This window comes from Monodon monoceros, unplaced genomic scaffold (assembly GCF_005190385.1).
Source record: "Monodon monoceros isolate NGI ecotype Baffin Bay Population unplaced genomic scaffold, NGI_Narwhal_1 Super_Scaffold_1, whole genome shotgun sequence".
In the NCBI taxonomy this organism is placed as follows: Eukaryota; Metazoa; Chordata; class Mammalia; order Artiodactyla; family Monodontidae; genus Monodon; species Monodon monoceros.
The window spans coordinates 51,136,994-51,164,190 of NW_021703765.1; positions in this window are offsets into that span (position 1 = coordinate 51,136,994).

A 27,197-nucleotide genomic window follows, 5' to 3' on the forward strand; every position below is an offset into this window, starting at 1 on the left:
GCTCTCCTGCCTGATCCAGGGTATTGGAATACTTTATATATATGTATACATACACACACACACACACACACACACACACACTTATATTGCAGTACTATGCTAGTGTCCTTCAGACTTCTCTGTCTGGGAGAAAAAAGCTTTAGGAACTCTAATGCTTTTTTTCATATGGACATGGAGTGAGAAGATAGAGACACAGAAGCTTGAAATTATTTGGCATGTTTTAAAGAACCTGCAAGTAGTTTGGCATAAGCATGTGGTATTTGTGGGAAAGTAATAAGAAGAGGGTGGAAAGAGAGGATATGGACCAAACTATGAAAGATTTTCACTCTGAAGGCAAGCAGGGAACACTAAAGGATTTTAAGTAGGGGAGCAACTTGGTCAAATTTGTTTTTTTAGAGAGCATATTTTGGGAGCTGTACTAGGGAGCAGTGAGACTGGAGGAAGACCTGTCAGGAGGCTTTGCAGTGATCCAAGTGAGAGATGATGGTGGCCTAAGATGTGACATTGGAAATGGAGAGAATTAGGGGGATTTTAGAGACTCTAAAAAGAGCCAGAAACCTTTGTAATTTACTAGATATGGAGGTTAGGTGAGAGAAGGGAGGAGTGAAAAATGACTCAGTTTTTGACACTGGCACTTGGGTAAATTGTGTAATTATAGAGATAGAGAAAGCAAGAGGAGGAATTTTGTGACAAGGTAGGGCAGAACATTTTGTTCTCTTGTCTATACAGCATCAAAAACCTTCAGATGTTTGAATTAGCCATCATGATTCTTTTTGTCTTTTATTACACAGCCTCAAATAATTCATCTATTTTCTTAAGATATATCTTTGTTCATACATCATTTTAATTGCTACTTATACTTGACTTTTCCACTGTGCCTCCTAACATATACTACCCTGATCTAAAGAAAACTTACTAAATGAAGTTGAACCAAGAGACTATAGAATGTTACTGTTGGTCTCCATGATACTCCAGTGATATATGATTTATATGATACATAAATATGTACACCAAGACATTTTTTTCACCAGTTTTAGAAGCTTCTCAAAACCTTTTTTGCTAACTGCAAATTCTTAGGTCATTTTCTCATTTCTTGAGTATTTACAAATATTTCAGTTAAGATGTCCTCAGCTAATAGTGACTCAGACCATAAGGAGATCTAGTGTTTACTTAAAAGAAGCTTGGAAGAATGTGATCTTAGTCTTGTTTGATGGATAAATGATGTCATCAGGATCTAGGTTCTTTTCTTCTTTCTAGTTTGTTATCTTCAGAGGATTAGGTTCATTTTCATGTTTGTGACCTCCTGGTTTCAAAAATGGCCACCACAGCTCCAAGCATCACATTCTTGCATAAAAATATCCACAGCAGGAATGAAGGGGGAAACAACCTTCTTCTTGCACACCTTTCTTTTTTTAGAGAGGAAAATCTTTCCCAGAACTGTCCAGCAGACTTCTTTTTTATTTCTTATTGGGCCAAATCACTGGGCCAGATGGATTGAGATTGCTATGCTTGGTGTAGACCAAGATTGATTGCCTGGAAAATGAACTATTACTGTCTAAACAAAATCACTGTTTTGTTACCAAGGAAAATAGGGAGTTGGCTGTGGAATGGGCAATCAGCAGTGCCTACAGGAAACCAAAGAAATGTTTGATGAAATAAAGGAACAAGCAACAGAATGGATCAGTTTGCATTGGTCTTAAATTTTTGTATCTATCTATCTATCTGTCTGTCTATCTGTCATCTCTCTACCTGATTTCTAGTTCTACTAGCTTAAATCCTTATAATTCCGTTATCATCTAACTTGCATTTTATCATCTTATCCAGAAACAGTATGGGAGAATTTGTCCAATGCTTTATTAAGAAAAAAAATGAGAATAAATTACCATACATTATTAGTGACCTAGCAATGTTTTTTTCCTTCCAGTTGTTTTGAGATATAATTGACATACAACACTGTATAAGTTTAGAGTGTACAGCCTAATGGTTTGACTTACATATGTTGTGAAATGATCACCACAGTAAGTTTAGTTAACATCCATCATCTCATATAGATTTAATAAAAAGAAAAAGCAAAAAAGAAAAAAAAATTGTGATGAAAATTCTTAGGATCTACTCTTTTAACAAATTTCATATATATCATATGGCAGTGGTAACTGTAGTCATCATGTTGTACATTACTTATTCATCTTATAACTGCAAGTTTATATCTTTTGACCACCTTCCTCCAGTTTCCCCACCCTCCACCCCCTACCACCAGTAACGACAAATATGATCCATGAGTTTTTTATTTTGTATTTTCCATTTAAGTGAGATCATACAGTAACAATTGTCTTTGTCTGACTTATTTCATTTAGCATAATGCCCTCAAGGTCCATCCATGTTGTTACAAATGGCAGGATTTCCACATTTTTTTACTGGCTGCATGACTTTCCATTGTATATGTATTCACCACAACTTTTTTTACCCATTCATCTGTTCATGGACACTTAGCTCATTTCCATGTCTTGGCTATTGTGAATAATGTTGCTATGAATATGGGGTGCCGATCTCTTTTCAAGTTAGCATTTTCATTTTCTTTGGAAGTAGAATTGGTGAGACGTATAATAGTTCTATTTTTAGTTTTTTTGAGGATCCTCCATATTGTTTTCCATAGTGGCTATATCAGTTTATAATCCTACCAACAGTGCACAAGGGTTTCCTTTTTTCCTATGCCAGTATTTGTTCTCTTGTCTTTTTATTTTGGCTGCACCATGCAGCATGTGGGATCTTAGTTCCCCGATCAGGGATCGAACCCGCGCCACCTGCATTGGGAGTGTGGAGTCTTAACCACTGGACCACCAGGGAAGTCCCTTTCTTGTCTTTTTGATGGTGGCCATTCTAATCATGATATCTCATTGTGGTTTTGATTAGCTTTTCTCTATGATTAGCAATGTTGAGCATTTTTAATGTACCTGTTGGCTATTCGTGTATTGTATTGTTTTTAGAAAAATGTCTATTCAGGTCTTTTGCCTGAATGATTGGATTATTATTATCATTATTATTTTGTTATTGAGTTGTATTCTTTATATATTTTGGATATTAACCCCTTATCAAATAGATGCTTTGCAAATATTTTTTCCCCACTCCATAGGTTGTCTTTTCACTTTGTTGATTGTTTCTTTTGCTGTGTAGACATTTTTTAGTTCAATGTTTCCCACTTGTTTATTTTTGTTGCTTGTGCCTTAGGTTTCATATCCAAAAAAATCATTATAGAAATGGTTTTAGAGATTACTAACACATTATTTTCTGTATATTCATGAATCCATTGTTTCATAAGTTGGTCTAAAACTTTTCTGGTGTTCCTGGGATTCATCCTTTACTTCTTTTTTTGATAAATTGGAGCAATGATCTTTTTTCCTAATTATTCCTCAAAAGATATATTTGGTGATTCAGAGATAAAACCTGGGTAATCTTTCATCCTCTTGAAGTAGAATTTGTGTGGTCCTTAAGACTTGAACTCATTTAAAGTAGTAAGTTCACTGGACTTATTGTGGTGATCATTTCACAATATATACAAATAATGAATCATATTCTATACCTGAAACTAAGGTAATGTTATATGTCAATTATATCTCAAAAAGTTGTAAAGAAAAAGGACAAGAGAAAGTAGAAGGTATTTGTAGCACATATAACAAACAAAAGACTTATAAAGAATAGCTAATAAGAAAAAGAAAAAAAACTGAATTGAAAAATGAGCAAAATACTTGAGCTGGTACTTTAGAAAAGAGGATATCCAAATGGCCAATAAGTATAATATGGGGTTCATTAGGCATTAGGGAAATTATTAAAACCACAGTGAGATACCATTACACAACTATCAGATAGACTAAAATTTGTGAGTCTGACAATACTAAGTATTGGAAGGATGACAAACAGTGGAAACTCACATACACTGCTAGTAGGAGTTGTGAAAGGATACCAGTTTGGGAAACAGTTTGGCAATGACTAATTTAAAAAAAGTGATCTGATCCTGCTTTGCTTTCTTATTTCCCTTGGGATGCTTGATCATTCCCCTTCCAGCTAGTTTTACTCTCTTTCTCTCTGTCTCTCTCCCTTTCTCTCTCTTGCACTTTGTCTACACACACACACATGCATACATGGAATTGTGTAAGTAGTTCTTTATGTTACCTATTAATAGTCACCATTTATAGTCACCATTGCATTTACTTTTTAAGGTATGGACCTATCTTCACCTTGTTCCTCTGGCTTCAGAAGAACATTATTAACCCCAGTCCCCGGTGTACTCTCTATGACCATGCCTTCTTTTTCCTGATTACTGTAATCTCTATTGCACTGAAGGGAGGATAAAAAGGGTTAAAATCTGTTCACTGGGGCATGGTAACGTTTGAGTCAAAAGAATTCCTGAAGCAGATAGGTAAAATTCCTTGTTTGCATGTAGATTGGCTGGAAATATTTCCCTTGGTTTCCATTTCAAATCATTATGAAGTTTGTTTTTATTTGTGCAACTTAAAAAAATAAACGCAGTCATAACCTAAAGTTTTGTGTAAGGCAAACCTCTGTTCATGCTGAGTTAAAGAAATGACACTTAAAAATGATTACTTTATTAGATTCAGGATAGTGCTTACCTCTGGGTGGGGGTAAGGGAGGAGGGTACAAGCAACTTTACAACTGTATTGGTCACGTTTAGCTTCTTAAGAAAGGTGATACCCTAATGTTTATTGTGCTAGTCTTCACATATTTGTGCACATTCATGCATTAAACATAACTATATCTATAAACAGAAAAAGATTAAAAATAAAAGTAATAGGGGCATATACCCTGAGAAAACCATAATTCAAAAAGAGTCATGTACCACAATGTTCATTGCAGCACTATTTACAATAGCCAGGACATGGAAGCAACCTAAGCGTCCATTGACAGATGAATGGATAAAGAAGAAGTAGCACATATATGCAGTGGAATATTACTCAGCCATAAAATGAAACGAAATTGAGTTATTTGTAGTGAGGTGGATGGACCTAGAGTCTGTCATAGAGTCTGAAGTAAGTCAGAAAGAGAAAAACAAATACTATATGCTAACACATATATATGGAATCTAAAAAAAAAAGGTTCTGATGAACCTAGGGGCAGTACAGGAATAAAGACACAGATGTAGAGAATGGACTTGAGGACACGGGAAGGGGGAAGCTGGGATGAAGTAAGAGAGTAGCATTGACATATATACACTACCAAATGTAAAATAGATAGCTAGTGGGAAGCAGCTGCATGGCGCAGGGAGATCAGCTTGATGCTTTGCAACCACCTAGAGGGGTGGGATAAGTGGGGTGGGAGGGAGACGCATGAGGGAGGGTATATTCACTTTGTTACACAGCAGAAACTAACACAACACTGTAAAGCAATTATACTCCAATAAAGATGTTAAAAAAATAATAAAAAAACTAAAAGGAATAAATTGGCGGAGCAATCTTACATATTACATTGACTAGGTAAAGAGTTAATTGGCTGATCCTGAGAGATTCCTGCATTCTTTTATTCACTTATTCATTCAGTAAACACTGATTGAACACTTACTGTGCTATGTGATGGAGCTATAATGTAGAATAATGTGGTTGCAGGCCCCAGCAGATCTCCCAGTACAGTGGAGTACACAATGTGTAAAAAATAATTGATACTATGACCAGCAATATAACAGAAATACAAAACGTGTTACGATAACTGAAGGGACGTGTGCCTGTGTGTGTCTCTTTGTGTGTGTGCCACTAAGTATGTTAAAGCTGTCATGGATGGCTTCACAAAAAAAAGACTCTAAGCCTCTCTTTTTCTTAGTTATACCAGATGCATGCTCCCTGTGAGCATCATTCTTTGCATTGCGAGCTTATGGGAACTATTTATTCTGAGGACCTAAAGGTTGATGGGAGAGGAGATCTTAAATGGCACAAGTGGCTGGTCTTGTTTTCAGGTGCCTGTCTGTGTGGTTCAGAAGCTTCCCTTTTGATGCATCCTTTTGTAAATTTCTCTCCAGTCCAGGACCAACTGATGCTCTACCTTAAGGAGGAGAGATTTATTCAAGTCACATTGGAAGACCATGAGAAGGCAGTAACTGCTCATCTGGGTCATATGAAGAGGGAATTTGGGCCTCAGTGATGGATTTCTGCCTGGCCCTCTTTCTATTTTTTCCTCCTTTAGTTCAGAAATATAGGAAAGTAGTAGGGTGTAGAGGGAAGGAGAAATCTGTTTAGGGATTCAGTTAGACATAAGATTCAATTTCAACATGACTTGCCTCCAAAGCATCATCTGGAGCATTTTCACTGGAAGAGGTAACACTTGGGGTTTTAGAAATTGAATTTGGTGCTGATGAAAGACCTGACTTAGAATCTTGGTGTTAGTTTGTTCCCTAAAGGCAGAGCTGGCCAAAAGGCAGCAGTGAGGGATAAGCTAAACAAGAGGAGTGCCTTGTTGACTCAAGTGTCCTTGAGTCCAAGGTCCCAAGGACTTAATGAATGTCCTATGTATATTCGTAGTTGGGGATTGCATTACAAAGTTCACATCCAAGGACATAAGTATAGGGAAGTGAGCTGATCAGAGGCTGAATCAGAAAATACTCACTCCTAGCCCCGCCCCCCCAACATCATTTGTGTGTTTTCTCTGGTTTTCATTAGACTGGTGTACCTGTCTACCTACTTAGCACTAGAAACATTCCTCATTCCCTTTCCAGTGGTCTCCAGGTTAGACAATGGTTTGGGGACCTCATTAAATGTCTAAGATTGACGTATGTTAGACACTTGACTTAGGATAGTTATAGAGAAGTAAAACTGATGGTGATTCAAAACTTTTCCACTGTATAATACTCAGGGCTGATATCTCATTTCTGGAGAGTATACCAAACATTTCTTAGCTTCTAGTTTCCTTGACCTGCTAATAATTCCCCCAGAAAGACTATCAAGGCTGTCAATTTTACTTGACATCTTATAACTGTCATGGAAATAATAAGCGATCATTCTTTTTTTTTTTTTTTTTTTTTTTGCGGTACGTGGGCCTCTCACTGTTGCGGCCTCTCCCACTGCGGAGTGCAGGCTCAGCGGCCATGGCTCACGGGCCCAGCCACTCCGCAGCATGCGGGATCTTCCCGGACCGGGGCACGAACCCATGTCCCCTGCATTGGCAGGCGGACGCTCAACCACTGCGCCACCAGGGAAGCCCGCGATCATTTTTAACAATTCAATTTGATAAGTAGATACCTTTTCTCCTCTAAAATTGATGAAATTTGAGCAGCAGTCTCAAATTATATCTTCACAAAGTACAGTAAAGTTAAGAGGAAAATGTGTAGGTTTTTGAAGAAAAGCAATAATGAGAAAAATGCCTCACCATTTTCCCCTGCTTTTATTCATCCATTGAAGAAATATTTATTGGGTACCTGTTATGTGCTAAGCACTGAGTGAAATGTCAGGGATAAAATGAATAACAAACAGAAGTCTTAGCCCTATAAAAATTTCTGGTAAGAAAGAGATATTGAATAAATAACTACCTTCATTCATCATTACAAACTATAATAAGTGGTATAAAGACAATTCATGAGGTACCATGAGAACTTGTAACAGAAAGCCTGTGAGTCAGAGAAGGGCTCCCTGAAAAAGTGGTTTTTGAGCTGATATTTGTTTGTTTGTTTGTTTGTTTTTTTTTTTGAGCTGATATTTGAAGGAAAAGTAGGAGTTAACTAGGCAAAGAAAATGAAGTGTGTTTTAGTTAACTTGGGCTGCTATAACAAGTACCATAGACTGGGTGGCTTAAATAACATTTATTTCTCATAGTCTGAAGGCTGGGAAGTGCAAGATCAAGGTGCTGACAGATTTGGGTCTGGCGAGGGTCCCATTTTCGGGTGTGGGATTTCAGCATATTACTTTTGAGGGGACGCATAAACATTCCATCCAGCTTCAGAGTTCTGAAGCCCTGCAACAATATGTGCAAAGGTCCTGAGGTGGGTGGGAGCTTTTAAGAAACTTAGAGAGGCCAGTGTCACTGGAGCTCTAAGGGAGGAATAGAGGGCTTACACTATGAAGCTGCAAGATAAGTAGGGGCCAGATGATCCAGAGCCTTGTAGTAACAGTTAAAGATTTTGTGATTATTCTAAGAAAATAGGGACATCATTCGAAGGTTTTAATCAGGGGAATAGCGTGATCATATTTTTATTTATATTTATTTATTTTTAAAATTAATTTTTATTGGAGTATAGTTGCTTTACAATGTTGTGTTAGTTTCTGCTGTGGCGTGATCATATTTTTATTTGAAACATCACAAATTGTAGTGTGGAGAATGGATGTGGGGCAAGCAAGGATGTCGGGGGCCAGTGAGGAGGCTATTAACTAGCACAGGTGAGAAGTCATCATAGCTTGGATTAGGTGGTGGAAGTGGAGCTGGAGACCCATGGATGGTCTGAGTTATTTAGTGGTAAATTGATAGCACTTGATGATAGATTGGAAATAGAAGGTAAAGGAAGTGGAAAGAGTCAAGTCTTACTACAGCTACCTGATTTATTGTAATGATTAAGCAAGAGTGCTGGTCACTGTAATAAGGATCACTGGAGGAGATTCAGATTTTGGGAGAAAATCATGAAGTTTGTTTTGCATTTGAGGGAGCATTTGAGGTGTCTTTCAGATACCCAAATGGATATATGGAGTAGACAGTTGTATACGAGTCTGGAGCTAAGAGGAGTAGTATGTCTGGGAGATGTAAATTTGGAAGTTGTTGACATATAAATTGTTACTGAAACCACATTTTGGGTGAAATATGGGCTGAGATTGATTAACTAATGCAATTTAGCTCACCATGACCACATGCAAGTTCATAAAATTTTAGCATTGGATAGAAACTTAGAAATTACCTTTATTTTTTGAAATAGTAAAATATTTTAAATTATTTCCACTACAAAGTAATACATGCTTATTAGAAAATATTTTGGAAACATTAGCCCTCCCTCTACTTTCCCCATTTTTGTAAACAGATGATGAAAAGGAGATGTCAGGAGATGAAAGTGGGTCATCTTCAGCAGCATATATGGGCCAAGAACCCTAAACGCCTTAACTACGGTTATTTTATATCATGATAATCCATTGTTTTTAGTCCAGGCATTTCTTTGATATAGAGGTGAGATCTTGGGAAACAGAGAAGCCATATATTACTATTATTTTGATTATGAACAGGACCAGTTCTTAACAAACGATCTTCAACACTAGAACATTTGTAGGTCCTGGGTAACATAAGTGGTATAGCACACAGAACTATCCTTTTATCACCTCTTCTCTTGTAGTCTAAAGTTACTCAGTTACCTAATTTCCCTGACACCATTTTGATATGGAGAGGGCCAGGTCGTACTTGGAACTTTCTGTTATTTTGTACAGATTTGTAGTTTCATATCTAGTTGAATTACTGTTTTTCCACCTGAAATTAATCAACATATAAATTCGTGTAATTCCGGAGTTGGAAAAGAGAGCAATCTTTTAGGGGAAGTGCCATGTTGGGGAACAGGGATAGGAAGGGTTAAAGACAGTAGCTCTCTTGCTCTTTCCTAGAAATTAAAAGATCCTGGAGTGCTTATGTGAGCTGCAGGCCAACCTAGGTAATAGGAGAGTATTTTGCAGGAAAAAATGAACTGAGGAGGTAGAAGAGAGTCCTTCTGTGCCTTCTGTTTTTCTAGGACAGCCAAGATAGGAGATCTTTTTTTTTTTTTTTTTTTTTTGCGGTACGCAGGCCTCTCACCGCCGTGGCCTCTCCCGTTGCGGAGCACAGGCTCCAGACGCGCAGGCCCAGCGGCCATGGCCCATGGGCCCAGCCGCTCCGCGGCACGTGGGATCCTCCCAGACTGGGGCATGAACCTGCGTCCCCTGCATCAGCAGGTGGACCCTCAACCACTGCACCACCAGGGAAGCCCAAGATGGGAGATCTTAAAATAAGAAACTTCAAGAAATCACAAGCAATGTTCTGACCCCAAGTATTGCTGCTGAAAACCAGAGAGCAACCTGGTAATTGAAAGGGCTAGCCCACTGGAAGTGTAATTAATCTTTCTGGCAGTTACCTACTTTCAAAACAAGAATGAATCAGATATTTTATCTGAGGTCGGTAGTGAGTCATCTTTGAAGAAAACGTCTAATTGAACTCTGGAAATCTGGAACCACCTTGGAAGATGGCATTCTGACCCCTTACAGTAAATAGTGTCTCATCAATATTTATATTTAATAAAAAGAAACTATGACAACTCAGTTATATTTTTGCTTGTCTATTAGTAGAGACTGATGTAGGCAAGTTGGACGGTGAACATATTGGTGTTTATCAAGTACCATTCAAAGGAGAGAACTTATCTGGCAGACACAGATGTTTTGGTTGCCTGTATTCTGGTGCATGTCACAGGTTGAGTTCCCTGAAAAACAGACTCTGAGATGAAGAGGAACATACGGGAACATTCAGGAAGCAGGACAGGGCAGAGGGAGAGGTTGAGCTGTGATGCATCTCAACAGATGTCTCAGCCAACTCTCTGGGGAGCTCTGAACCTGGGATGACTCTTCACAGTTGCCCTGAGTTGAGCCAGGGACCAGGCCATTATACTCCCATGTCAATCAGTTGTTAGATTCTGGCCATCCTAGGAAGGAGGCATGATCTTGGGTGAGACAGCTCTCTTCAGCAGAGGTAGGTCTACATAGGGGTCTGACAGCTGAGAGCTTCTGCTTTCAGCACTCTCAGAGGCTGGGAGTAAGTCTTCATTCCTAATGGGGGTCTGGGTAGCAAATCCCCACAGTCACCACAGTCCATTCATTGGGCCATTATGATCTACTTCTTTGTGTCAGTTCTGGAAGCAATTTCTCTAGGATTCCAGTGGGCCGTTTTCTCCCTTATGTAAACTTAACAAAAGAAAGGTAATTTGACAACCATAGCCCCTGATTTGCAGAAAGTCTTAGGGCCACAGTTGATGTTCATCATCACCCTCCTCTACTCTTTTTTTTTGATTCCCACCACCCTTCATTGATACCTTTGCTGGTCTTAGTGGCTTACTTGTTGGTGTGACCCAGACCTTCATTTTGGGTCTAAGGGGTCTAAGCCCTTCGTATGAGTAAGCTATAGTGCCCAGGTGGAAGCTACAGCTTGCTGTTCAGTGAAACTCTTGCTGTGTCCCTTGGAGGAAGCATTCCCTCTTTGGGTACTAGGACCTGTAAAACCACAGAGCCCCAAGCTGTAGGGCGGGGAAGCACAAATTCCCCAAACGGGACTCTGGGAATAATGGTATATGGGGCCACTCCTGATTCTACTCGTTATTTCTCAGACCCATATATTCTACCTGCTTGGGACACAGTACTCATGTAAACATCATTGATTTAAAATATGTACTGCATCCTGGAGGATGGCCCTTGACAGGTAGTTTTTCTGAGTTGGCACTTTAGCTGTGCTTTCAATAGGCTGTTCCATCATCCTATCAGGCTCTCAGCTTCTGGGTATTGCAGTACATTATATGAGAAATTGATCCTATGGTCAGTTCCTTCTGCTACAGCTCCTTTGCTGTAATATTCATTCTTTGGCCTGATGCAATTTATGTGGGATACTTTGCCAGTGGACCAAATATTCTGTAAGCCTTTGGATAGTAATGCTGGCTAAGGTCCTAGTGTAGGAAAGCAAATCTTTTGTAGATGTATGTCCCAGAATATATGTCTGTTCCTATGAAAATGAATAATTATCCTTTCTATGGAAGAAGGGGTCTAATGTAATCAGCTTGCTACCAGTGGGCGATTGGCCCCTAGAAGAATGGAGCTGTACTGGGGACTCAGCATTGTTCTTTGCTGTTGGTGGGTTAGACATTCAGCAGTCACAGTACTAGATCACCCTTGGTGGGTTAAAGGTCATTCTTTGAACCCATGCATAGCCTCCATCCCTGCCACCATGACTGCTTCTTTCATGTGTCCATTGTATCTGTCATGGGGTGGCTATTGACAGAGGGTGGCTTATATCAACTGGCTGAGTCATTCTATCTACCTGAGTGTTTACTTCCTCTTCTGTGATGAATTATCTTTGATGGGCATTGACACGTGGTATAAAGATTGTCATACCTTGTCTCTATTCCTGTATGTCCATCTACACACCTCTGCCTAAAGCTCTGCTTTTTGGGAGGATCTTCCCTCACCACTGAATTTCAGGGCCAATTGTGAGTAGGGATATAGTACAGCCACCATCCATTTTTGGTTTTCACCCACATGATAAGCTGACCCATCTATGAACCAAGCTCAGGCTTTTTCCCTCCTCCATCAGCTGGTCCAAAGGGATCACTCCTGTGACCATACATGTGCACTGAGGAAGAGGCTCAGGCGCCACGGTGGTGGATGACATGTGGGTCTGGGCTACTTGCTGTGCAGCCTGCTTGTGCTCTGTGCTCCTGCTTGTGTTCAGTCCCCTATGTACATTTCCATCTGATAGCTGGACCTGTCCAACCTGTGACTTGGTGGTGCTGACATCCCCAGTTCATAGGGGCTGTTCTAACTTGGTGTCCAATGGTCCTACACTCTATTTCTACCAGGGCTCAGAAACATGCCAGGAACCATTTCCTAAAACGTGTGTAATTCTCCGTTACAGGTGACATGCCCAAGAACCCTATGAATCCGTGTTATGAGTCTCCTATTGGTACTTGCCATAAATTGCACATGACATCTTTTCTCATCACTGAAACCTCTATCACCACAGGATCTGCTGGGGTACATGGTCTGAAAGGCCGGGTTGCTTGAACTGCAGCCTGGACCTGCTGCATAGCCCTTTCTTGCTCTGATCCTAATGAAAATCTGACAACTTTTCCTGCCCTGGACCCCCACTAAAAGCTGGAAACTTGGTGTTGAAGCAATAGTCTCAATATTTTCAGGTATGGAATATGCTGCCTTCATAACCCAAAGAAGACTATCAGGCCTTGTTCTTCCTTCTTCATAGTGGAAAATGCAAATCTTAGTATTTGTCCTTTACTTTGGAGGGGAAGTCCTGGCTTACCCAAGTCAATTAGACATCTGAAAGTTTTACTGGTATGTTGGGGTCCTGAATCTTCAGAGGGAATATCTCCCATACTCTGGAGTTCATGTGTCTTACCATGGCCTCCAATGTACCAGCCAAATTTTGCTTATCTGCTCTGATGAGTATAGTGTTATTAATATAGTGGGCCAGTGTGATGTTTTCCAAGATGTCCAGTCAGTCCAAGTCATGCTGGATTATATTATAGCAGAAGGTGGGAGAGTTATCATGGTCCTGGGGCAAGACTATAAAGGTTTACTGTTCATTTCAGGTGAATGCACACTGTTTCTGCTCTCTTGTTAGAGAGATGGAAAAGAATGCCTATGCCAGATCAAATGCCACATAACCATGAACCCAAGGCTGCTCTAGCAAAGACTTCACATATGGCACAGCAGCTGCAAGTGGGGTTATACTACTTGATTGAATTTGTGGTAATCCTGTCTACTATGGAATACTTCTCGTTTTTGTGGGGAATCAGAATGGTTAATTAAAGGAATAGAATTGAATTATTTAAATATGTTACTGATCTCTGCCTCTCTCCCCGGGAGGCGGTATTATTTTTGATTTTCTATGTTGGTGATGGTGGTAAGGGTTTGCAATTTCAGCAGTTACCATTTGGCTTTCCACACGGCTCTAGTGTTCATCACATAGGCCAAGGAACCAATGTGGGCGTTCTGGCAGCTAGAAGTGGGTCCATTCCAGTTACATATTTGGAGACCAGGAAAATGACCACCAGCCCAGTCAGTGGACCTACTGCACTGACTGTGAACTGGACCTGGGTCGGGACCTCGTTTATTATTTGGCCCCATATACCTCTATTCTAATGGGACCCATGATGATACTTTAGTTTTCTCAGTTTCTGTGTCAACTTGGACCTACGCAGAGGGAGTAATCTTTACACCTCACAGGATACCACAGGAAGGAGAATGTGCCTTGGGTGAGCAGCTTTCTTCTGAGGCAATCCCTGTAGGAGCTCACAGCTGAGGGAGCTCTTCTTGCAGCTGTGGAGTAAGTTCTTCGTTCCTGAAAGCTTCTTTTTCTTGGAAAGAACCCCCTATATATAGAAACTTTACTAAACTTAAACGTTCCCCCCATTCTGCTTCAGTTACTCAGAGTTCGGGAAGGAGAAGAGAAAGGAAATTGACATTTGAGTGCCTACCCTGTCCCAAGCATCAGGCTTGGTATTTTGTATATTTTGTATATCATTTCAATTTGGGAACCTTGTTTGCATTTCTCCAGTGTTTGTACAATCTTTGATTTCTCAGTATCTTCTTTGTCCTTTTGCCTGGAAGGTCCTTCCTCACTTTGCTTGTCTATGGAAGCTGTTCTCGTCCTTTTTGATTTAACTCAAATACTGTCTTGTCTTGGAGTTCCTGATCCCTGAAAAAGGGCTGGGTGCTTCTCATAGCACTTTATGGCCATCCCCCACTAAGCTCTGCTCACAGATCACAACTGCTGTGTCTGCCTTGCAGAGTCCTCTCTCAGTTCTGAGCAGCTGTGCTGCTCATCTTTGCATCCTCAGGGTATAACACAATCCATGTCATAGAGTGGGAGTGCATTAAATGTTGGCTGAGGATTCTCCAGTCTGGAAAAAAGTCTCAAGCACATCAAATTCCCTTTCTTTCAAGGACTGAGCTCATGACATAACTTCTGATTAAAAAAACTTGATTTCCTAGTTTCTCAATAACAGGGTGAAGAAGCTCTTAGAGAAAAGAAACAGGCATTTCTAGTAGCAAAATTTCACTGCATATTTTTCACTGTGTATTTTCACTGCAAAAGAATAAATCAGCATTCTAGTTTGTCAATCAGTCCCTTCAGAATATTTTATCCAGAGTCAATCCCTCAGACCTTGAATGCTTCCAAGTTACTTCCAAGTTGAATGCTACCATCTCTCAGCTGAGTGTTGATGCCCGGGTGAACCTGGAAGCCACACAAAAGATGGTGGAGACTCTGTCCATCAGATTCTGTCATTCTCTTTATGAGTGAGAGGATGAGAGCCCTACCACCAATCAGGATTACCTATTTCAGACTCTAGGTAAGTAAGAACTACTCACTACTCATTGTGCGAAGCCACTGACATTAGGGGTTCATCCTTTATAGCACCTAGTACTTCCTTATCTAAATCAGCTAGCTTGTCCTCCACCAACAGCATATGAACGTGCCCCTCCTTATTCCTTTCAGTCTCACCAATGCCTCCATAGTGCTTAAAAAAGTGCCAATTTCATAGCAGGTAAGTGGTAGGTGTCTCATTGTTTAATCTTTCAATTCTTTGAGTTCTAGTAAAGTTGGCATGGTAATTGACTACTTGTATTTCTTCTTAGCCCAGAGTTCTGTGACTTCAAAAATTCCTGGAAGGCCAAAAAAAAAAAAAAAAGAAAAAAAGAAAAATTCTAAGTTTTAAAATTTCTCCCATATGCATATTTATGAACACTTGGAGATACTATCTTTTAGCCAAAAAAACTAGACTGAATTAGCAGAAATATGAGAATAACTTGAATATAGTTTACTTGGAGCTGCCAACCACCTCTCAGTGGGGCTGTGAGCCAATCTGATGGGGTATATGAGCAGAAGGAAAAAAAACTCAATGGAAGTCATTCAGTTGTTTTAATTAGTCTTGAATCCAGTGGACTAAATGAAAATTCATCTGATTTAATTGAGTGACACTAACTGGTGAAGAGAAGGCAATCAAATAGGCTCTGCATTATAGTTATTCAAAATTTTGTTTTTTCTAATTTACTTCTAATATTTTACCCTTCTTGCTTTGTGCTCTGTGGTCAGACTCTAAAAATAGTTTAGTATTTATTGGAATGTATCACAACAGATTAGAGAATGCTCTGTATACTTGGGCTTGCTTTTATGTTTTCAAATCAAGGGTTGAGATATTTTGTTCTCTGAGTTGGATCACTGAACACAGAAATAGCCAGTGATGCATCATCATGTTTGTTGCCAAAAACCTAAGTCCACAAGAGGATGAGATGGTTTGCAGAGGTAATAGAAGGGAGAAGAGAAGGTTTATAGGAAGAAACAGACTGATTTGGAAGAAGCAATAGGAAAATATGGACTTCTACCAGACTGAAGACATGATTCTCCCAGATGGGCCCTGTGAGTGCAGAAACAGTGAGGACCCAGGCCCATTTTCATGGTGGTAATTAGTGAGGCAGTAAGATCCCAAAGAGAACAGCTGCCTGGTGCATAGGAGAGGGCCTGACCTCAGGCTTAGAGTTCCCAGCTTTACATGTATCTCTCTACCTCTGGCAGAGCATAGAAGCCATAAGAAGTTTCAGGATCTGAAGAGACCATGTAGTTCATGACAGTGGGTTATCTCAGCAATAAGTTATGAAGACAGATGACCTCAACATGACCCTGGAGAAAGGGGCACCCCTCACCAAGCTGCAGGATGGGGACCAAGCCAGAAGTTAAGTTTATTTATTAAAAAATTGATTATTTTGCACACCTGAGTCAGTGGACAGAGATTAATGTCTACTCTATCCACATTTCCTGGGGCCAAACATCTCAGATCATTATGTGCTCATGAGGAGCCATAGCTTTATTTAATTGCATTTGTTTGTTCACTATAATTTGATAATATTTCTTATAAGCACACATTTAAATAATTATTTAACTAAAACAATGTTTTCAGAGTTGGCCTGGCAAAGGGGCTTTGAAATCAGAAGACGCCAGTAATATATGATCCCTTAGCACAAGGTTTAGATTTGAATTTCATCATGACTTAGCGGAAATCAGAGCAGATTTATTGTGCGTACTTAACTGTGGGTAGAGTTATGTGCAGAAAATGCTTCTTATGATCATGAAAAGTAGCACAAAGTGCCATTGAGTTGCTGTCATAGGACACTAGATCCTAAATTTTAGAAAAGGACCCTAGAGTATCCCCCTGTATTTCTTTCTTTGCTTAGAGGTATCTGAGATTTCAGTCATTGCATAAGCTTTGAGTTACCTTGAAAAGGAGAAGTTAGAGGAATGTTCCTGAGAATAGGGACTGTGGCTGGCCCTGGTTTTAGGGCCAAAGCCGTCTTGATTTCAGAAGCCTGGACTCCCTGTCCTAGGAGAATGGACTTTCTTACTAAGTTATGCACTCTTTTGGTTTGATTTGAGGCCTGGAACCACACTGGTGGTGCTTGGGCTCCCACCCTGGGTTCTGAGTGACTACTCCTTTTCCGTGTATGTAGTTGCATTTCAGTTAGTATTTGGAAATTGATTTTACTATTGTGGATCACATTGCAGGCCAGGAAAAACTAGTCCCTCGTTTGTTCCCCATCAACAGCCTGCAACATTTCACAGTCATGGTTGGCATCAGTGTTGTCTGTGGGAGAGAGTGGCTAAAAAATCCATATTGATTTCTGTCCACTTGGACTTCCAGCTGCTTGCAAGCCTACCTTGACCAAGGTCCTTCCTCCTCACTTCTTGGGCTACCTTTGTATGGGACTGCTGCTGTTGCTGGTTTTATCAGGTCACGGTTAGGCTGAGGCACCTGAAGCCCTGCTTCAGTACACCTTGGAGTGTTTCTCTTGTGTGTATGAACCATGGTTCCTTCACTTAGACAATCACACAGACAGCAACTGCAAAGGCGTCATCCACCTTCCATGTAGGTTCTGCTGGGCAGGCCTGGATGTAGCACACACCCAGGCTTGTTGGTATAGCTCTGTAAGGAGATCAACATGTCTAATGCCTATTTTCTGAATCCTGTAAAGGCCACTTCTAAGGCAGGCATGGGTCTGGGAGTTCACCTTTGTGCAGGGAAGTGTGGGAATTCTGTGAATTACCAGTGTGAAGGGAAAGACTTAACTCAGAGTAGCTTAATCCTGTATTTGCATCTGTTGTGAAATTAAGGAGTTTGAACATATCCAAGGACCTGGGCTGATTTGGAGCAGCCTTGAGCCTCTACTTTTGTGATTGAACTATGTTATTTATTTATTTATTTTTGCGGTACGCGGGCCTCTCACTGCTGTGGCCTCTCCCGCTGCGGAGCACAGGCTCCGGACGCGCAGGCTCAGCGGCCATGGCCCACGGGCACAGCTGCTCCGCGGCATGTGGGATCTTCCCAGACCGGGGCACGAACCCGTTTCCCCTGTATTGGCAGGCGGACTCTCAACCACTGCGCCACCAGGGAAGCCCTGAACTATGTATTTTTTAAAAAGACAATCACTCTTGCTTCAGAACCTGAAACCAGAATCATAATGTTGGGATTTCACAGGGACCTCTGTCTCTTTTATATTCTCTTTTCTTCTACCTGTGGATTAAGTTAAAACAGGTGTTTAGTCTTAATTTCTTTCATTATCTTGATAGATAACATCACAAAGCAGGGGATCCATTGATACTTCAGAGCCCACTTTTTAAAGACTAGCTGGCCAACGAGAATGAAGCCCCTGATACTGATGTAACAGTCTTGGGGAGACACACAGGAGAAGGGAGGGCTAGGGTTAGGGAGAGGAGGAGAGGAGTCAGGACAGGCTAAGGATTGCTCAAGATACAAATTAACCTTGCAATCTCAGTGGCTTGATGCAGTGAAGAATCACTTCTTGATCATGCATAATATGTTGCAGACCCTGATGCTCTGTAGGGTAGCTCTGTTCTGTCCTAAGCAGCGATTTAGGAACCCCATCTGCTCCTTTCTAATATTTCTGTATATCAGCACATGGATTCCAGTGCACAGTGACAGGGAAAGCAGAGCCAGAGTGTTGAGTGGGAGCTTTTCCCTTTCACCTGGAAGGGACTGATGGTACCTCTATGTTCATTGGCCAGAATTAGTCACCCGACCCTGCCTAATGGCAGGGAGGCTGGAAAGAGTAGTTTCCCAGGAATGAGAATAGACCCTGCTACTTGTGACCAATTGTAATGTTTACCCAGTGGAATATACATGATAAAAGGACTGTGGCTCCTGTCTTGAAGAGGGGCTGCTATGGCTGGCATTTTCCCACACTTTTCTTCTTTTTTCCCCAGCAGGGACCATATTGCTGGTTTAGCATTGCCAACACACAAGGTCCACCTTGCAAGCGTTATCAGCTACATCTCTCCCTGAGAGTTTCTGCTACGGGGCTCATGTTGAGAGAGTGGGGAGCAGGGGAATTCCAGGGGGACAGTTGGTACAATTCTTCATTTGTCTCCTGCACCCAGTAAGTTCTCTTCCTATTTCTAAGACTCATTAAAAGTACTCATTTTGCTTAGACCATGTGGGTGGGTATGTAGGATTTTGAAAAGCTGTTGCTGATTCCTCCAGCTCATTTAGGAGCCATCTGGAAGAGGCCTTAGGGCCAAGGCGGACATGCTGTTTCTCCAGCCTCTGAGAGCTGTCCCTGGGGCGCGCGCACACACACACACACACACACACACACACACTATAAATCACTTCTCTCATTGGTGCTAAATTAACTTTTAAGCTTTCTTCACTCCTGAATCAGCTGAGATCAGGATCCTGTGTGGCAGGAGGCTGAGCCCCGTGCTCGACATTGATTAAATATAAATTACTTTTGTTGTGAGATTTAATGCATGCATTAATAGAGGCATCAGTGGTTTCTAAATGCTGGTCTATGGACTGGCTGAATCAGAATAACCTGGAACACCTTGTAAAATACTCCCAGGCCTCACCTCAGACCAACTGAATTGGAATCCCTGGATGAAGGCTCAGGTGTCTTTACTTGAATGAGCTCTTTAGGTCATTTAGATGCACAGGCAGGTTTGGGAATCACTGCTGCTGTGGTAAGAGCACTGAGAGTTTGAATATCTGCTAGCTGGGTTCCAGTCTTGCTCTGATGCTAGCTGTGTGGACTCGACAAGTCACTCAACATTTCTGATCTCAGTTTTGTCATCTTCATGATGGAGCTGAACCTAGTTTTTCAAATGAAATATTAGCCAGAGCCTCAGTATGCAAAGCATATAAAAGTAGGATGGCTCAGGTGGAAGCAGTGGTCAAGTTATCCTTTAATTCGCAGCATGGCTCCTAAAGTCTGCCAAAGAACTCTAGGAATTTCTGGGACACAGTTTGAAACACCTCTGGGTGAGTGATCATTAAGTTTCTTTTCTGTCCTGGAAGTGTTTGAATCTTGGTCCATCTTGGGGGTGGGGGGTCATGAAAATCAATGACAAATAATTGTCTAGGGAAGATTCATATTCTTTCTGTTTCTCTCTCTGTCTCTTTCTCTGTTTCTTTTTCTCTCTCCTTTTCCTGGAACAGATGAAAGCCGAGGATGTGTATTTCTTTCCAAGTTCTCAGGTGAAAAGTGGTGGGGATTTGAGGGGCGAATATCTGAGTCTCATTTGAAGATGCAAAGTTGTTCTTGCTTGTAGACTTAGTTTCTACTTCCCATGGAATTTTTGGGTTCAGATCACAATGCTTTGAGGTTGAATTTATCAATTTGCAGGTTTTAACATTTCCTAACACATTTGACAAAAGTCTTGGCAGGCAGATCAGGCTCATATTCAGTAAAAATGTATCATATATGGTATAGACTGTGTAAGCAGACTTTTGTTCTATTATTGCATCTAACCACTCAAGCATCTTCTGGAATCCTGACTATTTTTGGTTTTGGGATGTCAGGTATTTATTATATTAGAATTATATGAGATTAGGCATGACAACTCCTTTAGGAATTAAGAAGCCTTAATTAGGTTCCAGAATTGTCCTGGTTTAGTACAGGACCAGATCCTACAAAATCTGAATTTATTACATTATTTAAGAGTTTTATTTAAAAAATAAAGTCATTACTTCCAGCATCAACAATAATGATAACTACCATGTGACTTCTAGGTTTCTTAATATTTTTACTCCTAAATACTCTAGCACATAGTTCCTAAGAACAAGGATATTCTAATACACAATCACATGCTATTCTAACATTTAGTAATAACAAAATTTAGAAAAGTCAACATTAATATTATCAAATATTCAGTCCATATTCAAATTTTGCCAATTGCTATCCACTTTTTGATGATATTGATGAATTTTTATATTATTCATTTTCAAATTTGAATGTGATAGCCCCATAGTAGTAGTATGAAAAAAGTTCTGTAGGATGATTAATCTATATATTCATTCATTCAACATTATGAAATAACAATATTTAAGGATATAGAAAATGAATTTCTAGCTATAAAGCATCATTTACCTTGAAGATCTCAGCCCAATGGTACACATGGAAGTAGGTAGAAAATCACAAATAGCAGAACATGTTATGATAGAACCACAGGGTAATAGAAAATGAATGGCCATCATTAACAGAAATGGGGAAACCAGGAGAAGGAGATGGTTTGTGGATGCTGAATTAGAACATGTTTTGGTAGTATGCAATACAGATGGAGACTATGGGCACTTGGATCTGCAGGGAGATTAAGGTTAGAGCCATAGCTTGGGAAATGTCATAGAATAAAGTTGAAATCTTAGAGGGGATACATTTTTTTAAAGGGGAGAATATAAAAAATTAAGGACCGGAAATTGGAAGGAAGATGAAGATCCAGAAAGCCTCAACACATAACTACTTTTTTCATCAAATATTTTTGTCAGATTATTTATTTATTAGAGGACTAGGTCATTGCAATTCATGTTTTGGTATGCCTGAAAACTCTGTAATCTATCTTCTGCCTTGGATAGAGGGTTTGAAGAAAACAGTCCACATGCAAGTTTAAATAGGAAGTTAAAAATTCACACTGGCCTTTTTCTGTTGAAATTATGATATGAATCACTATTATTTGAGAAGCTTTTTGCCGACAACAGGTAGCATCCTGCAGATTTGCCTCTAACTATTTTATTAATTGAACTGCTGGCATGTTTATGCTTTGAGACCTAGTCTAGAACTGTTAGACTTGCCAGATGAAAATCACAAAGACCAGTTCAATGTAGGAAATAATCAGTTTTTCATGCTCATTATCATTTAGATGAGTCTCTTACAAGGGAACGTTGCAGCATGACGCATGTGGATGCTGAGGACACCTCATTCCTCTAGGTAGCTAAGAGAAAGACTTAAATGCTCCAAGAGAAAAAGCAAAGATCTTAAATTTCAGAGTAAAAGAGAAAATCAAAGGATATTTGTGAAAACGAGCCAAGGAACAGTTCATTGCCAGAAAACTTTTCAGTTTCATCAATATTTTTATAGTTGCTTAACTTCATCATTCTTTGTGTGCCTTTTCACTGTCCTGAAAAAAGAGAAAACCTTTCAAAGCTTAAGTATTTTATTAAATCTTTTGTATTTTGACACCATTTGGAACCATTTTAACAGTTCATATTGAAAAAAAAAAAGGCATCTCATGTCTCTTCTAAACATTAAAAGAAAAACAGGGGCCCAATTATACTGCTTTTAGCAGTCTTGGCTAAAGGTTGAGTTTTTACTTATGTAACCAGTGAGGGATCTCAGAGACTGGATTATTGGGAGAGGAGAGAGTCTTATGATTCTGGATTTTTGTCAATTTACTAACATTTCCTAAATCTTACATTTATAATGGGAATATTCCAAGTAATTTCCCCTTCTTTTATTCCAAAATGTTTAAGGAAGGTGTTAACACTACACTGGCCTGCCTCCTAAAGAGTATGATTTACAAAGCTACTCCATAGTTGTGCTTTATTCTTATTTTTAAAATGGCTTTTGGCCTTTGGCTCTGGCTACCAGGCTTGCAAACTTAAACTCATTCTGCCTCCGTTGAAACCGTACTGCCTCTTCTCCCAGGGGGTTACCCAGCGAAGTGTGTGTGCCTGTGGTGCTCAGACATGTGCACTTATATCAGATATATGTGCCCATGCAAGGGAATAGGTGGCAGAAGGAATGACCATTTAGAAACATGAGGACTGAAATGGGGCAACCAAGACACACTGCTGCCTTCTCCTAATATCAGATTGCATTTTTTAAATATAGAAACTGTTCTTTTCACAATAAAAGCCTCTGGCAGTGATAAGCATGATTTCCAAGACTGTACATAGCACCATAAGAGCTCCAACTAATGTGCCCAGCTTCACTTTCAGCGTAGCTCATTAGAACAACAATGAAAACCAGCTGTTCCCTGGTGTTTGGCAAAGAAAGAGCCAATTAACTGGCCGTCATACACCTGGTTCCAGATTTTGCCATCTCCTTATGAGCCTGTAAGAGCAGCCAGTTTGCATGAATTCTAGTCATTAAATGCAAGCCAGTGGGTGGGGAGATGGTGCGAATGGGTATTCTCTGAACTGCTGTGTGGACGAAAAGGTGAAAGGCCATCTAGAGCTTGGATACCTGGAAAGGCAACAGTGAATTAATTTAGCAAGGTATTGACTTTGTAAAACTGTTCCTTATTTTGTGTATGTTTATTTGAAGACTAGAAATACATTGTTTCTACAGATGCAAATATAGAACCATTTTGTAATGCATTCCTTTGGATTTTTCTCTTCAGTGATAGTGACATTTAAAGTGTGAACCACCCATCTATATTGTCATTAACCATATACCTATATTGGGGTATTTAAATTTCACTGGAATTCATCAGTAAGGCTTTCCTTTGTGGATTTGTTAAAATATCATGATTAACTCAGGAATAAAAGCAATGATTGGAGCCCTTAAGCTATTTTGGAGTAAATCACATAATTGGTATCTGACCATTTAGTCCCTGAAATAAAACATCTAATGATGTGGCCCCTGGAAATGTTACAGGTCTACATCTCTCTGGAGTAATATCATTCTCAATAGAGCAGTCAATAAGACAATCATTTCTCAGCCCTGAAGACTGAAAAACCTGTTGTATTACACTTTCCAATCTTTTCAAAATCACATTTTAAAAGTCCACTTTGTTGCAAGATGACCAGTCTCATCTGATTTATAAGCCATGGCCTCAGAGGAAAAATGGAATGCTTCGAGTTGAAGTCGTAGAACAAACGTGCAGGCTGGAAGCAGACACTTCCTGCATTTTGAGCAGTTTCCAAAATGTGCTTCGGAATATGTCGGTTTACAATGTTTAAGTCATGTGGCAGGTGATCATTTACTTGGCAACCTGAGTACGATGCTTATTTTCCATGAAGAGTTCATATTTTGGACTTACATAGACCTACCCTTTCTATCTGATCAAGAAAGCATATATGCGGATGATTACTTTCTAGAAATCCCCTTTCTTACCATTTCATATTTTAAAAGAATTTCATGAATTTTCACTCCTCAAACTCTCTGATGATATTAAAATGGTCTCATTTCAGACAGGGTTTTTCACCTTCATCTCTTTCCTCATTCTTAGTAATGTTGCAATACATTTTAGAAAAATGTCAAGATTCCTCTGATCTAGAAGTTGCACCCTGTAGTGCACAAGAGATGGAGTTCTTCATGAAGAATACTTAGTGGAATTTCTTTAGATCGCTTGAGGGTTGTATATTCTAATTCCTATAATTAAAAAAAGTTAGATGTTTACACCCTACCCACAACTAAAAACAAACAAACAACTTGTAGATCTTGGATTTCTATGACCTTAAATAAGAAGTTGAATAAAGAAAACAAAGCTCCCCAAACTATAGTCACAGCCCTTTTTTATGTTAATATTTGAAAATTGTTCTTCTAAGAGGAGTTATTTATTTGCCATTGTGAATTGATTGCTAACACTTGATTTGAGAAGGTCTGATCAATATCTTAAATACTTTTTGGTAATTTTCTTGTCCCTTTCCATCTTTTATCACTCAGACCTGTTCTTCAAAATATTCTCATCACATTTCTTAAGGACTTCACCATCTGTCTGAAAGTTATCCTTTCTTTCCTAAGTCTTCTTCAGAGGTCCTGATTTCTGTGGTGTCAACCCTTCTAAAATTATAGCTTCATAATATTTTCTTGATGTCCTTAACTCTAGTCACCTTCATATCACTTTGAGCTTCTCGATAAAAATTACTCTGAACTTGGGTAAAATCTGAAATTTTGTTCTATGGTAATAGTTTCCTTACCTTTGCAACCACTTTCACTTACTACTGTCGATTGAATTATTTTTGTGCACCGTGACAGTCCGATGTTTTTGTCTGCCCCTCATTACCTGCTCCTTCAGACTTAATTTGTTTCCTTACTGGCCCTGATCCCAGGGTTAGCTATTATAACAAAGTCCTCACCAGAATCTTAAAATTCTTCACCTGACTTCACTAACCTTCTGTGTCCTTGTTATTGCTTGCTGCTTACCAAAAATTGATAGAGAAAGTCAGGACATTACACTGAGTAAACCCACACTTACTCATATCAGGATAAAGCCCCAAATCCCTAAAAGAGTCTGTAAAACCCTTTGTGAGCTGGCCCAATCTAGTGTCTTTGCATCCTCCTCTTAGCCTTCTCTTCCAGCCACACTGGTCTCCTTGTACTTCCTCAAACACTTCACTCTTCCTGTTGATTGGGGGCCTTTATCTTCTAGTTAACCAGTCATTAGATGTCAACTTTAAATATCACTTTCTTAGGGAGAGTGGTAGTTTAGCTTAAGCCTCCTCACCCTTCTAGTATATCATAGACCATGTACCTCTATCAGTTAAAATTATACATTCCTTTTTTTTTTTTTGCGGTACGCGGGCCTGTCACTGCTGTGGCCTCTCCCGTTGCAGAGCACAGGCTCCGGACACGCATCAGTGGCCATGGCTCACAGGCCCAGCCGCTCTGCGGCATGTGGGATCTTCCCGGACCGGAGCACGAACCCATGTCCCTTGCATCGGCAGGCGGACTCTCAACCACTGCGCCACCAGGGAAGCACACATTCCTTTTTTTGATTATACGTTTGCTGTCACTTTGATGAACACATAAACCAGAAGTATTTCTGCTTTTCCATGTATACAAAGCAACTGTGCTGTGTGCAATAAATATCTTCTGCGGAGTAAGAATAGTAAGTACTTCATAAGTGGCGCTTTTATTAGTAGTAACCTCTGAAGCAAATGATATTTAGACATCTCCAACTATTAGAAATGTTTTTATATTGAAGTGAAGTCTCTTTTCCCAAATTTATTCCTTGGGGTCACACAAAATAAACTTATTTTCAGTGTGGTGTTGTCAAGTAGAGTGGTGTAGTACAGAGAGCATTGCTTTGGAGTAAGATTTAGCTGAAGCTACCATAATTGGAGGCTTACTGTGTGCCTGGCACTATGCTCAACTGTAAAGTGGGAATGATAATAATTGTTTTACGCAGTTCAGTTCAAAGGGCATTTGTTGAGAACCGATTGTATTCTATATAGTGCATTAATATTTGGGATAAAAGATTAAACAATATGCTATACTCGAGGAGTTTACAGTTTATTGGAGAAAGTATCTCAGGTGGGCTTTTTGCTACGAATATGGTTTACTGAGGGGTTGGCTTGATTTTTCCAACTCTCACAGTAATAATAAACACTCAGGTATGTATTGGGACTCAGATTATTTCCAGTGGTCTGCCCAAGGTGAGCAGACAAAATATTTAGCAAGAGCTTCCAGAACAGCAGTGACCCAGGAACCTGTAAGATCCTCTGAGGATGAGGTAGGTGGGTGGAATTCTTGGTAGAACCTCAATTTGTATCATTGGCCACTGGGGGCTTTTTAAAAATTAATTAATTAATTAATTTTTGGCTGCATTGAGTCTTTGTTGCTGCACGTGGGCTTTCCCTAGTTGTGGCGAGTGGGGGTTACTCTTCTATGCAGTGTGTGGGCTTTTCATTGTGGTGGCTTCTCTTGTTGGGGAGCATGGGGTCTAGGTGCGTGGGCTTCAGTAGTTGTGGCAATGAGCTCAGTAGTTGTGGCTTTCGGGCTCTAGAGCGCAGGCTCAGTAGTTGTGGCGCATGGGCTTAGTTGCTCCGAGGCATGTGGGATTTTCCCAGACCCGGGCTCGAACCCGTGTCGCCTGCATTGGCAGGCGGATTCTTTTTTTTTGTCGTCAGGGAATTTTATTTTATTTATTTTATTTATTTTCACACACACACACTGTATTTTATTTTTACAAGAGATAAATAAACGGACACTAAGCATTGTAAATAGATGACCACAACAAAAGCAACAATGATTTCAATTACCAAACACGAAACACACTCATACTATGTCATAATATTGACATTCAGCCCAGGAATCCTCCACTGTAACAGCTCCGTTACTTTGCAGTGAAAGTTGATTTGTATATTTTTTGCCTCTGAGTCCTTATGGGATTTAAAAAAATTTTTTTTTATTCAAACAGAAAGTCACAAAAATTGTAATCATCCTCATCAGTTCACTCAGTCCCATGTAATTAATTTT